This window comes from Azolla caroliniana, unplaced genomic scaffold (genome assembly GCF_043228905.1).
Source record: "Azolla caroliniana isolate FFs.n. ecotype wild unplaced genomic scaffold, voAzoCaro1.0.p SCAF_1, whole genome shotgun sequence".
NCBI lineage: Eukaryota > Viridiplantae > Streptophyta > Polypodiopsida > Salviniales > Salviniaceae > Azolla > Azolla caroliniana.
The window spans coordinates 11,115,060-11,130,501 of record NW_028230436.1 but is presented as its reverse complement, the minus strand read 5'-3'; positions in this window follow the sequence as shown (position 1 = coordinate 11,130,501).

The window sequence follows — 15,442 nt, the reverse complement described above, 5'->3', positions numbered from 1 at the left end:
ATATTTATGTTTCCTCTCTCATACTCTTAACCCTAAAGGGGGATATAAAAAAATCATGTATCAAAATAAGTCCATTATATGGATGATTTAGTAATAAAAACTCTCTATGTTTCCTCTCTCGTACTCTTAACCCTAAAGGGGGATATAAAAAAATCATGTATCAAAATAAGTCCATTATATGGATGATTTAGTAATAAAAACTCTCTATGTTTCCTCTCTCATACTCTCTTAATTTAAGTTTTGCTTGTACGTATAGATATAATTTAGTGCTATTCATACTCTCTTACTCATAAGCATAATTAATCATTATTCAATATTGCATACTCTCTTACTCGAAGATTTGTTCATGCATTAATATAATTAAGTATTACTCAATTTCTCATACTATCTTACTCTTATTTGAGGGAAATATCTCGTCTTAAAACTTAAAGTGCATAAATCATTCAACCCTAAATCCTTCTAGTCCAGAACCCCGGTAGTTTCGCCTCACGATCCGCAGTAGCTGGCGGATTTTCACAACATAATAAAGTAAATGTCGCGAAGTTTTGCATGCGTGTGTCGCTCGAACGGGACCGCCAGGGCCTTGGACCGGGGAGACAAAAGAAGTGAGGATAGTGGGAGATTATGATGTCAATGACATGGGGAAAATATACATAAGTTTAGATATAAAATAGGCTTTAAACAACAATTAGGCTAAATACCACGATTTCGGTGGGTTTTTTTTACATAGAATTGGTTTCATGATTAATAAAAACAGTTATGGATCAAAACGGGTTTTTATTTTCTTTAGAATTGCTAGGCTTGACACCACGATTTCAGTGGTTTTTACAACAATCATTATGAAATGATCAAGGCTAAAATAGTCTAGCGAAGGCCAGTCTAGTGGGCTCCGAGCTCGACTACTTCTGACGGCTATGTTGCCTCGATTCGGAGTAGCCCTCGTGCCACTACAACCTCCCTTCCGCAATCGGCCACTAAGTTGACTACCACCGAGATGCCGAAAAACCCGTTGTTTAGGAAATCCAAACCTTAAAATCTCGAGTAAGAAGTATAATAGGAGCAAAACTCACAAACCCTAAAATCATATGTCCTCTAATATGTTGAGGAGAAAAGAAGAAAGTAGAAGCTCTCTAACCCTAACCCTAGAAAAAAAAGGAGGAGAAAGGGATAAGGAGAAAGGGAGGCCACAAAACCCTAACCCAAGAAGAAGATGAGAAGATGAAAACCTAGTGGTACACCCCTAAGGCAAAATGGGCGACCCCCAAGTAAGCCCTATCGCTCATCTTTTATAGAGGAAAGAGGAGCTTATTTTAACATTACATGCTTTTTATTTCCTTTGTCACAAAAAAGGAAGGGGAACAAAATTCTCCTTGGTTTGCACGAAGAGAGACTTGAACTCTACACCTCCCCATGTATACTTATAAGCCCTAACCACTAAGCTACTACTTGTTATTATATTTTTATTGATATATTACTTTATGAGATGTACATGAAGCTTCACTTTTTCTCACACTACACACGCCACACCACGACAACGGTGCTAGTGAAGCAATCGAAGAGGCCGCCTCTTGGGCATCTGACGCACCCAAAGACTTGCTCATATAGATCATAGATGGCCCAAATCATGTCATTTGGTATCTCCAAGCTTCTAAGCCTATCAAACAACCGCTCCCTAGGAATCGTGTCAAAGGTTTTGCGGAAGTCCACAAAGCAACAATATAGTTTCTTCTTGCAAGTCTTTGAGTTTCGCTATTTCAGTTAAAAGCATGTCTTTGTCTTCCCTATATATCTGCTTTTGAGTTTCGGTCTCATTTGCCCATTTTCTCACTTCACTCTCCATTTTAACTAAAAGATTAACAACATCTAAGAATTCTTCCTTACTTGTTGTTTCTTCGTATGTTTCCTTATAGTCTTTAGTTCGTTTAGAGGCCATGTTGTAATTCAAAAGATAAAAGAAAAAAAATGGACGAAAAGAGAGGGAAAAACTTAGCCGAGCATCGGTGGATGTCTCGTTCACTTCATGAGCTCCAATCAAACCACCAAAGAGAGACCTCGCGCGCTAAGTACAAGTACCCACACCGTAGGAACGCACTCTACTGAGAAACCCGTGTATGCACGACCACAACAAACAAAAGTGATGGTCACTCAATAGCGACGACGGTCGGCATGACATGGCAGCAGCCATAGACGGCGGTTTGTGACAACAACAACGACGGCGACGGTGGTATCATAGAGAGCCGTTACAAGAGATGTTGGGATTACGGTCCCTTCGGATGGGATGGTCGGATGTCGGAGATGAATGCCGACGAGCCCGGTTTCGGTTTCGGATCCGGATGACGAAGACCCCGGCTTCGGTACCGGATGACGAATGTACCCGGAGAGCGATCCGGATGCAGGGACATATCCGTGAATATGTTCGCTATGGGCCCCTGAGGCTATAGTTGTAAATAGCCCAAAGTCATATAAGTATAAATATGACTTAGGGCAAACTGTTTTACAGTTGCTACTCATTTTTCTGTTTTTTCCACTCAAGAGGAGTGAAGTGTGAGCAGCCGTGAGAGAGAGAGAGAGAGATAGAGCGCGAGAGAGGAAGAGGTAGACGCCTCTGTGTATTTCCGCCGCCTGTGGCGAGGACAGCAAGCTCAAGGTCGTCGCCTTGGAGCTCGCCATTGTATACTTCTTTTGTATAGTGTTGGTTTGGAGTCTTGTACTCCCGTGGTTTTTTCCCATCTTGGGTTTTCCACGTTAATCCCTGTGTGCTTGCGTTTTGTTTCTCTTTGTGGTTCCCTATTTTCTGCTCCATTGATTCGCGCTTACTCGGTTGTGGCCGAGTGGTGAAGGTGAATCGCAGCATCGATTCCCAACAAACTGGTATCAGAGCGACTGTTGCAGAAAATGGAAGGCGGCGGCAGCGGGCAGCCGATGATGATGGTGCTGAATGCACAGAATTACGCCGACTGGAAGATCAAGATGGAGGATCTTCTGATTGTTCGGGACCTGTACGAACCGATTGACAGGTCGGAAATACCGAAAGGGGTACTTGAGTCGGAGTGGAAGCTCCTGAACCGGAAAGCCGTAGCGACGATCCGACAATATGTCGATGTAAGCGTCCTACAACATGTGGCGAACGACACCAACGCATATGAGATGTGGAAGAAGCTGTCGGGCCTCTATGAGAGGAAGAATGCGTTGAACCGGACCTCCCTGATGAGGAAGATAGTGAACCTCAAGTACCGGGACGACGAGAGTATGGTTGAACACGTAAGCACGTTCATGGGATTCGTGAACCAGCTTGCGGCGATTAAGTTCCCGTTGGAGGATGCAATGCAAGCCATCATCCTGATGTGTACATTGCCAGAAAGCTGGGAGAACTTGGTGGTGACTCTCAGCACCTCCTGCACCGAAGATAACTTGTCCTTACAAACGGTAAAGACAAGTATTTTGAATGAAGAAGCGCGTCGGAGAGATAAGGAACCGGCCTCCGACCCGAAGATGTTGTTTACCGAATCGGATCGGGGAAGACAATGGAACCGGAGTCCGCAAAGACGGGAGAAGTCGGGGACCCGGTCGCAGTCAAGAGGAAGGCCCACATGCTTCCACTGTGGGAAGCCGGGGCACTTCCGAAAGAATTGTCGGCATTACCGAAAGGACAATGGAACCGACAACACCGATTCGAAGAAGTCACCGGAGAGAAACGGTGCATACCGGGGAGCCACGGACCGAAATGGTTCGGATCGGCGAGGACAGGACCGGAAAGGAACGACGGCACTCGCGGCAAGTGAAGAGGAGATCATGCTCATCACCGAAGAAGGTGAACTAAACATTGTCGGCGATGAGACGACCTGGGTGGTCGATTCCGGAGCATCGTTCCACCTGACCCCGGAGAGAAGATACTTCTCATCCTACACAGCCGGCGAGCATGGCTGTGTTCGGATGGGAAATGAAGGTACGTGCCGGATTGCCGGCATAGGAGACGTGTGGTTGACAACCCCGACTGGATGCAAAATGCTGCTGAAGGATGTCCGACACGTTCCGGAAGTTCGATTGAACCTGATTTCAGCCGGGAGGCTAGACGATGAAGGCTACACAGGTAGCATCCGGAACGGCGTAATGAAGTTCAGCAAGGGGAGCCTGATAATGGCTCGGGCCCGGAAAGTCAACACACTGTACCTGATGAATGCCCGGTTATGTCCGGAAGAGCTGAATGTGGCAGCCGACACTGCCGGTGAGCTGTGGCACAAGAGACTGTGCCACATGAGTGAGAAGGGGATGAAGAGGCTTGCAGAAGACAACCTTATCCCAGTGAAGCATGTGCACCTGGAGAAGTGCACCGATTGCCTGGCCGGTAAGCAGAACCGAACCTCCTTCCACTCAAGGCCACCGACGAGACGTAGCGCACCATTGGAGTTGGTGCACACTGACGTGTGTCAGGTAGAAACGAAGTCACATGGCGGAGCCCAGTACTTCGTAACATTCATCGATGATCACAGCCGAAAACTGTGGACGGCACCGATGAAGACAAAGGACCAAGTGTTGTGCGTCTTCAAAGAACTCCACGCGAGAGTGGAAAGGGAATCCGGCAAGAAGCTGAAAGCGATACGAGCGGATAACGGAGGGGAATACCGGGGGCAGTTCCAGGAGTACTGTCGCTCGAAGGGAATCCGACTCGAGTTTACTGTGCCGAAGACACCGGAACTGAACGGGCTGGCCGAGAGGATGAACCGGACCATAATGGAGAGGGTTCGGAGTATGCTGGCGCATGCGAAATTACCCAAGGGGTTTTGGGCTGAGGCAATGTCGACGGCGACATATGTGATAAACCGATCACCCTCAGTACCTTTGGACGGAGACACGCCGCAGAGAGTGTGGACCGGTAGGGAAGTATCCTACCGGCATCTGAAGGTGTTCGGGTGTCTCGCATACGTGCACGTGGCGAAGGACCGGAGAGGAAAGCTAGATCCGAAGACCCGGCCATGCATATTCCTCGGTTACGGCGACGACGAGTTCGGCTACCGAGTATGGGACCCGGTCGACAAGAAGATATTCAGGAGTCGAGACATCATCTTCATGGAGAACAAGACACTCGCCGACTGGGAGTCGGAGAAGAAGATGAAGAGCTCCAAGTCGACCGGTGAGGATCAACTCTACGAGGAGCAGTCCCGACCGGCAAGGGACCGGTTAGCACTCGAGGACCCGGCCGAAGACGGTGAAGAAACAGAACCGGCCGAAGAAGATGAAAATGATACCGGAACCGGCCCCGATCCCGAAATGGATTCGGATGAAGAAGAAGAATCGGAAGAACCGGTTACCGAAGCTCCGGAACGGAGATATCCTCTAAGAGAGAGAAGGGCCCCCCGGAGATTTCCGGAACCAGAGCACGTGCTGCTAACCGACGAGGGGGAGCCGGAGAGCTTTGAAGAAGCAAAGCACGACACCCAGAGCCGCAGGTGGTTGAGTGCCATGCAGGACGAGATGGATTCCCTGCATGAGAACCACACATATGAACTTGTGGAGTTGCCGAAAGGAAAGCGGGCACTTCGAAACAAGTGGGTGTTCAAGCTGAAACCGGGAGATGCCGGAAACCCCCCGAGATACAAAGCCAGGATTGTGGTGAAGGGGTTTCAGCAGAAGAAGGGCGTCGACTTCGACGAAATATTTGCCCCGGTAGTGAAGATGACCTCCATCCGGACGGTGCTGAGCATAGCGGCAAGCATGGACCTCGAGGTAGAACAGATGGACGTGAAGACGGCATTCCTTCACGGTGACCTCGATGAAGAGATCTACATGCAGCAACCGGAAGGATTCGAGAAGAAAGGGAAGGAGCACCTGGTATGCCGGTTGAAGAAGAGCCTTTACGGACTGAAGCAGGCTCCCCGGCAATGGTACCGGAAGTTCGACTCCTTCATGACCGACGAAGGGTACCACAAAACGCAGTCCGATCACTGCGTGTTTGTGAAGAAGTTCGAAGGAGGAGACTTTCTAATACTCCTCCTGTACGTGGACGACATGTTGATCGTCGGACGAGACCAGGTCAAGATACGGATGCTGAAGAAGGCTCTTCACCGAACCTTCTCAATGAAGGACCTGGGTCCGGCGAGACAAATACTAGGGATGCACATCATCCGGGACCGGAAGAAGAAGCAGTTGTGGCTGTCACAGGAGAAGTACGTGACAAAGGTGCTTAAACGGTTCAACATGTCGGAAGCAAGACCGGTCGGATCGACCCTCCCGGCAAACTGCAAGCTGTCCAGCAAGCAAAGTCCCAAGACAAAGGCTGAAAAGGAGAATATGATGAAAGTGCCGTATGCCTCAGCCGTCGGGAGCTTGATGTACGCCATGGTGTGTACGAGACCGGACATCGGATATGCAGTCGGAGTGGTGAGCCGGTACATGAGCAATCCCGGCAAAGAGCATTGGAACGCGGCCAAGTGGATACTCCGATACCTGAAGGGCACGGCAAACGTGTGCCTCCGATTCGGCTCCGGTAAGCCCGAACTCGACGGCTTCACCGATTCGGATATGTCGGCTGATGCAGATACCAGCCGGTCCACATCAGGGTATGTGATGACGTATGCAGGGGGAGCTGTTTCGTGGCAGTCGAGGCTGCAGAAGACGGTTGCGTTGTCAACCACGGAGGCGGAGTACATGGCGGCTGTCGAAGCCGGCAAGGAAATAATATGGATGAAGGACTTCATTAGAGAGCTCGGTATCCGGCAGGAGGAGTACCGACTCTACTGCGACAGTCAGAGTGCAATCCACCTTGCGAAGAACGCGGCCTATCACTCCCGGACGAAGCACATCCAGCGAAGATATCACTGGATCCGGGAAAGGATAGAAGACAAGGAGTTCGTGCTGACAAAGATCCACACGGACGAGAACGGGTCGGATATGCTGACCAAGGTCCTCACACCCGACAAGCTGGAAGCATGCCGAAAGAGGATCGGATTGGAGAGACATCCCATGCCGAAGTGAAAGGGGAGTTTGTTGGGATTACGGTCCCTTCGGATGGGATGGTCGGATGTCGGAGATGAATGCCGACGAGCCCGGTTTCGGTTTCGGATCCGGATGACGAAGACCCCGGCTTCGGTACCGGATGACGAATGTACCCGGAGAGCGATCCGGATGCAGGGACATATCCGTGAATATGTTCGCTATGGGCCCCTGAGGCTATAGTTGTAAATAGCCCAAAGTCATATAAGTATAAATATGACTTAGGGCAAACTGTTTTACAGTTGCTACTCATTTTTCTGTTTTTTCCACTCAAGAGGAGTGAAGTGTGAGCAGCCGTGAGAGAGAGAGAGAGAGATAGAGCGCGAGAGAGGAAGAGGTAGACGCCTCTGTGTATTTCCGCCGCCTGTGGCGAGGACAGCAAGCTCAAGGTCGTCGCCTTGGAGCTCGCCATTGTATACTTCTTTTGTATAGTGTTGGTTTGGAGTCTTGTACTCCCGTGGTTTTTTCCCATCTTGGGTTTTCCACGTTAATCCCTGTGTGCTCGCGTTTTGTTTCTCTTTGTGGTTCCCTATTTTCTGCTCCATTGATTCGCGCTTACTCGGTTGTGGCCGAGTGGTGAAGGTGAATCGCAGCATCGATTCCCAACAAGAGAGAGAGAGAGAGAGAGAGAGAGAGAGAGAGAGAGAGAGAGAGAGAGAGAGAGAGGAGGAGGAAGAGGAGGAGGAGAGAGAGGAGGAAGATAACTTTTGTTTAGAGAGAGAAAGAAAGAAGGGAACTAAGAGAGGGGGATCTATCTATCTATGTCAACCCATGGACAGTCTGAGTGTGTATGAATTTATCCGGTTACTTTTATCAAAAAGTTGGGCATTAGTAATAGTAAGTTTTTTGTAACCTTTTAAGTGGGTTTTCGTTGATGGTGTTAGAGCTCTACCCACCCCATCATATCAGGTGGTTTTTGACTACCTTAGGTAATGGCCGATGTGGTTTAGTTGGACCATTATTTGATGGACTTTGTGGGGTACTACAATGACTCTGTAAGTCGAAAAGGAAGTTGATTTGACAATTTTCACAACTATATTGCATGGGGATGTTGTCTGAAGATGTGGTAGATTTATGCCATCTAGTTTACAACACTTAAGAGTGTTTCCCTTGCCATATCACAACTAATGAAGTTGTGGCGAACACAAGGGTTGTATTATCATCTTGTTTTAATAACAAACATAGATTTACGGAAGAGAGAGTGTGGGTGTGATAGAGAGAGGAAGCACATAAATAGGTCGTGAGAATTAACATGTTGTTTTATATACACAATTCACACAATTGCATACATGAGAGAGAGAGAGAGAGAGAGAGAGAGTGTGTGTGTGTTGAATTAGCTTAATGATAGAAATTGAATGTGCTTAGAGAGAGAGAGAGAACAAGAGAAACGAAGGAGTCGAGCCCAGCATCAGAAAGAGATGGAAGCATGAGAGAGAGACAGAGAACAAGTGACAGAGAGAGAGAGGAGTAGGAGTAGTAGAAAGAGAGTAGGAGAAATGAGAAAATCAGAGAAACAAAGTAGGATAAAATCAGAAAATCACAAGGAAAAGAAGGACGAGGAGAAGAAGAAGAAGGACGAGGAGACGTGAGAGGAACAATTATTCGCGGCTACATCGACATAATTGGGCAAGTGCTACAACAACATTCTTCTTCGACGGCAAGCTCGAATGTCATTGGGTCTATTTCAGGTTAATCATCCTCCTATTAATTTCCTTTTCCTTATAATTGGGGCGTATTATATATGGAAGCAATGGATGAAGGAATAATTGAGAGACAAATACAAATTAAGAGAGGAGAAGGAGAAGATGAGGTTATTTTGAAGAAACAAAAGATTGACATTAATAATATGCATGAGGGGGATATAGATATGATGCCAATATCATCATATGCACATGTGATGGGAGGAGGGGAGGAGGAGTGGAATGTGCAATATTGGGATTGGGATGTAATGCATGTAGTTGCTAATGAAGCACTCCATGAGATTTTAGCGGATAATACAAATATGGTGGCCAATGTAAAAGAGGATGAGATTGTCAAGGTGGAGATGCCACGTAGAGAAATCTTAAAGGCATTTTCCATGTTTCATGAGAGAGGCATTATTTGTTTCTTTATAGGGAAAAATCCTTTAGTAAATTGGGTGGCACAATGGCTAAATGCAATGATTGGTAGGAATAGTGTGGAAGATGTGTATAACAGTCCACACGGGTTTTTTGAGGTCATTTTTCGAACCGAAGAACAACGGGATAGATTGTTATCACGTTTGCTGGTCTTTTACAATAATAATTTAGTCTATATTGTCCCTTGGAAATCACTAGCCGAGTTTCAGGAAATTTTGAAACAAGAGTGTCCAATATGGGTGGAGGTAGAGTGTAAATTTTCGTTTTTATGGCCTATAATTCAAGGTGTCATGGAACAATTGGGAAAGGTGATAGTAGCCCCAAATGCCAAAGCATATAATAGATATCGATATAGGTTATCTATGCTATGGAATACAACAAAAAAGAGACCTTTGTGGCTAAACATAAAGACTGAGGAGATGAGGTCATTTTGTTGCCAATTGCATTGGGGATCATTTGCCGGTCATTGCTTTCGATGTGGTCATTTAGGCCATTTCATAGCGGAATGTCATCAAACACCGGAAATGGAGGTGACTAATAATTCCCATGGTAATGAGTTAATGCCAGACTCTATACTAAATGATAATGACGTGTTGAAAACTAAGGAGGCAAATGTGGAAAAAGGTAAGTGTTGTTATTTTGGAACATAATGACAAAGATATTGAAGAAACAAGAAAAGATTTAATGGATGAGGGTGGATCTTGGATTAAGGTGGCCTCTAAGGTAAATCATCCAAAGTACCAAAAAGACAAAGTTTATGCACATAATGGACAAGAGAGGGGTAGTTCCTCTAGGGATCCTATGGGGTTATCACATGCACATAATTATGATCAATTGAAAGGAAGGTCAAAACCGTGGCAAGGGTCACAATATAAACAATCCAATCAAGGGACAAAACCTTTCAACCTTAGGTTTGATAAGAACGGTAAAATCAGTTTACCATTAGAAAAACAAAATTGGAAAACAGATAATTCATGGGGTACAATGGTATCCACCAATAATCATCGACCATTTGTGCAAAATGCATTTGCAGTCTTAAGTGATTATTTCAGTGATATACCAAAGATATTGGCACGACGAGAACAACAAGCCAAGAAGCAATATAATTAGTGAGTGATGAAGATAGTCACATGGAATGTAAGGGGAGTTTGTTCTCCGTCCAAGCAATATGGTATGTGGAAAAGTATTTTTAATAGTGAATGGGATATATTATGTGTAGTAGAACATAAGGAGCATGCCAAGTCTGGGTCTTCTTTTCATCATAAGCAATATCACGTGTTTTATGCTAGAGTCAATGGGGGCCCTTATTCAGGTATAATGCTTATTATAAGGGATAACTTGAAACCGGTAGTGGCTCAAAGAGATGTACAAGGTCGGTTTTTGGTGGTTGAAGTTAATTATGAAGGGAAACATATTTGGGTGGTTGGTATTTATGGATCGAATGTTGCAAGACATTGTATGGAACTTTGGAGATGCTTAAATCAAGTTTTTCTTCATGGGAGATCCGGTTTTTTGTTAGGGGATTTTAATATGTGTTCTGAGGCGGGCCAATCTACTTTGATGCATGGCTTGATGGATGCTCCTGAACGAGAGGTATGGGATTTGTTTATGATGGATGTTGTAAGGTATGATGCATGGACTTGGATCAATGGAAATGATGTTGGTTATACCTTTCAGTCGACACAATATAGATAAACTTGGAGTAGACTGGATCACATTTATATTATGCATGATGATACATTCTTGCCAGAGTTTTTGACTATGCAAGTGCATAGGGGGATTGGATCATCAGATCATTTTCCAGTTGTTTTGGAATGGACACATCAAACTGTGGATGGTTTTAGAGCTTTATTGGGGAGACAACCATTGAGATTTAATTCATCGTTTCTTGGACATGATAAATTTAAGCATGCTATGGGACAATTGATGGGGAAGTTTACAAGACAAGTCAATGTCCACAATGTTTCGTCATGGGATATTTGTCTTTCCAATATACAACAATTTACACGTTATTATGGAATTTATCAAGCATCTATCAGTAAACAAAAGATGAGTTTGTTACAACACTTTCTAGATAGATGTAATGCATTGTTGGTAAAGATTCCATTGGATGATATGTTGTTGGATATTCAAGAGACATTGTCACTGGCCTTACAAGTATCAGAGGTTCGCAATTATCAACAATCACGAGTGAGGGCTATGAAAAATGAAGTACATGATCACAACTGTAATTCACATAAGTTTTACCATGGGTTGCAGGCATCTCATGCTAGAATGAATGTGGTAAATGTAGAGATTGATGGAACTTTGAATACAAACCCACAAGTGATTATTGATAATTGTGTTAAACATTTCACGAATCTTTTTGGGCAAGATTGTATTATGAATGATGGCATAACACAAGCACAATCGATGCTATTTAACTCGGTCAAGGTGAGTGGTGGGCAACATGACATGATTGCATTGGAGGAGGATATAAAGGAGGAGGTGGAATATGTATTATCACATCTTGCAAGTGATAAAAGCTTGGGTTGGGATGGCATTACGAATGAGTTTTTTAAAGCCTTTTTACATGAACTCAAAGCCCCTCTAACAATTATATTCCAAGAAATATGGAGTTTTTGTAAAATGCCTGATTCATGGAAACTTGGTATGGTTAACACTTATACCAAAAGTTGCATCTCCTATGTCTTTTTCTCAATGGAGACCGATATCATTAATGGGTGGGATGTATAAGATTTTTGCCAAAGTAATTGCAAATAGACTTCAAAAGGTGTTGTCGTCTATGGTCCATCCAATGCAGTATGGGTTTATTAAGGGAAGGGATATTTTGAATGTGCAAATGGCAGTGGATTATGCAAAGGAATCCAAACAACAAATTGTAATGATACAACTCGACATCGAGGCATATGATAATGTAAGTTGGTCTTTTATTACTCAACTTATATCTCATATGGGTTTTGGGGAAAGGATGTCTCGAATATTGTTGTTGGTGGGATTAGGTGCAGTCTCACATGTTATGTTAAATGGTGGAGTTACTAAGGCAATACCATTGAAAAGATCACTTAGACAAGGATGCCCATTGAGTCCACTGTTATTTGCAATTGCTACACACCCGATTTTGGTGAGGATGCATGAGTTGGCGACACGTGGGGAAATAGTTGGATTAGCTCTACCATCATGGAAACATTTGATCGCCCAAGCATTGGCTGATGATTCGTTTTTATTTCTCAAAGCAACAGTTGATAACATAGCTAAAACCATGGAGGTGTGGAATGTGTTTGCATTGGCATCATGATTACATATAAATATGTAGAAGTCGATGCTCATTAGATGCACTGAAAGTGATTTGGTGGATCTTGGATGGGGTGGCCAAATATTAGATCAAGGCAATGTGTGTTGACACTTAGGTTACCCTATTGGTGTTGATATCTCATCATCACAAAGTTTGAATTGGATATCGGGAACCATTTTGGACAAATTTATGTATTGGAAGTCTCAAGCATGGCCGTTTAGTACTCGTCTCAAAGTGGTACAAGCTATAATGATTCCAATGATTTCTTATTTTTTGCCACTGTTACCGTGGGCAAAGAAATCACTTGATCATTTAGCTCGTTCACTTAAATATACACTATGGAAGAAAGACACAAACCTTGGTATGAGTTGGGTATCATGGAACAATATTTGTACCCCAAAACGGTTAGGGGGTGTTGCTTTACTAAATTTAGAAGATCATATGGTGGCTCGAAGAATCAATCTTCTGAAAGGTATGTGCATAGGTACCCAACCTTGGGCAGAAATAAATACTTATTTTGTGGAAAAGCTTGGTATTTACCATGGGAAAACGAGAATTACAACTTCGTGGTGGCATGTTGTTAATAGTACTCGGCAGTTTAAGTGTTCAGAATCTAGTATGGTTCAACAATTGGTGCTTTTTGGGCAACGGTGTTTGAAGTTGTTTAATTGGAGGCCTCCTGAGTGCAGAAAAGATATAAATTCATTGGCATTAGAGGTGTTAGCAGCTTCAAGGATATTACACTAGGAGGGAAAAGAAAGTCTAAATTCATAGTTCAATCGAATGGCATGGCTAGGTTTGATCACTGTAGAAGATGGTATTTTAGAGTCACGTAGGAAAATGATGGCCTTTCGGACAATCAGAAATAAGTTTCATATACCACGTGGATATGGGTATATTTGGCAATCAATATGGGCATTGCCTACATTAGTTTTCCCAATTCTAGAGTTGGTGGTCGAGGAACCATGGAAAGATTGGTCATTTGGTAATGGGAAATCGATTTATGTGGTGCACACTAATGATGTGTACCATAAGTTGGTTGAAGATAGAGCTTGGTTAGAAAACAAGGTGTTGGATGCATGGAGCATTACTAGAAATGTAAAGTGGTGGCGTAGAGTTTTAGATGCAAGGTGGCAGTTTCGTCTTCCATTACGCGCTAAGGTATTTCTTTGGCGTGCCATAGTTGGTGGGTTGCCTTTGGCGATGGCCTTAAAACGAAGACATATTTCGAATGGGACATGTTTTTTCTGTACGGTGTTTGAAGAAGATGCCAAACATAGGTTCATTACATGTTCGGTTGCTAAGGCCATTTGGGTGATTATGTCAAAATTTTGGGCCTCGATAACAGGGAATATTTTGTCATCTTATAAATGGGTTTTTATGGATGAGGATAAAGTTATGCCCACACCATCATATAAGGTGGTTTTTGATTACCTTAGATATTGGGGGATGTGGTTTAATTGAATCATGAGAAATTAGTTCTTGTTTGATGGACTTCATGGGATAACACAACAAATCCGTATGATGAAAGGGAAATTGATTTGGCAATTTTCACAACTATGTTGTATGTGGATCTTGTCCCAAGAGGAGATAGACTTATGTCATTTAGTTTTTCAACACTTGAGAGGGTTTCCCTTGCACTATCACTATTTATAAAGTAGTGAAGATAGCAAGGGGTGTATTATCATTTTGTTTTAATAACAAACATTGATTTACGAAAAAATAAATAAATTGAATGTGCTTACTAGGAAAGGAGGGATATCCTCAAATTGAAAAAGAAGTTGAACATCCTTATTAAGGAGGGGAAGGGGGATATTCGCAAAATGAGAGGTATAATAAATGAGATATTCTCTCATTTAATTTTCATGGAATTATAAAAGTACTTTTGACTATGTATGTATACATATAGCTAGAACTTGGGGGAAAAGCATGATATTTAAATATATTATAACGAGAGGTACATACATATGTATAACCTTCTTCCCTTAAGAATATAATGTGTAACTTCTCATTAGAAAGAATATATTGATTAATATACTCTAAATATATATGGTAGTGGAGATGTTTGTACTTTTTTGCAAAAATTAATCAATGTTTAAAAAGATAGGTCACCAACTTAGTTGGAACAAGTTCTTGAGTTGATACGCGTGTACAAGTAGTCTAATATCTAAGTGACACCATCAAATGAGTGCGTACTAATACCATCCACTTGCATAAGTCTAAGATGCACAATTAAAATAACTACGCCAATTATATTTAGAAAATTGGATTCGACACCGATGAGATAGATACTATGACCAAATTCAAGTCACTGGAAAATGCCAAAATGTAACACGTAGACTACGTGCCAAAATGTTAGAGATTGATGTAGTATTGAATATTGCAAACCCTAAATGCATAAAATACATCCGCCAACACATCATATACTCCAAGACCTTGTACACCATTTGTACCAAGCTTGGAGTTTAGAATCAACATAACATGAACACATTTGATCCTCATATACATGGAAAATCGATTGCAACATTCATTGGTAAAGTTCTTGAACATCGAGAGTCGCTACTCACTTTCACATGTATTACGTGAAATGTAATATTTTTGGTCTCATATGTCGTATTTGACCTCCCAATACGATAATAGAATCTCTCTCTCTCTCTCTCTCTCTCTCTCTCTCTCAATATTATCAATATTAATATTAAACATAATCAATTCATAATATATTGTCAACATGGAGTACTAATTCCAAGTTTTATGACGCAACCTTCACACCTACTTTCTCCTTTTTATACCCCAACATACCATCTATCTTAGTGGCTCTCCGTCGTGTCATTCATTGACTTTTGCATTACTAGTTTTGATATAGATTTCCTTATGTGGGCATTCCACGACTACGAGAGAGAGCTGAATGGGTTTGTCACAGGCTTAGTATTCGTTGGCTTGCATGGCACACATATCAGCTCGAAGGTCATCAGGACAAGCATCAATAACCAAGTATCCTCCATGTCGGGGCGGGCCTCGAGATTTGCATGCAATGAAGTTC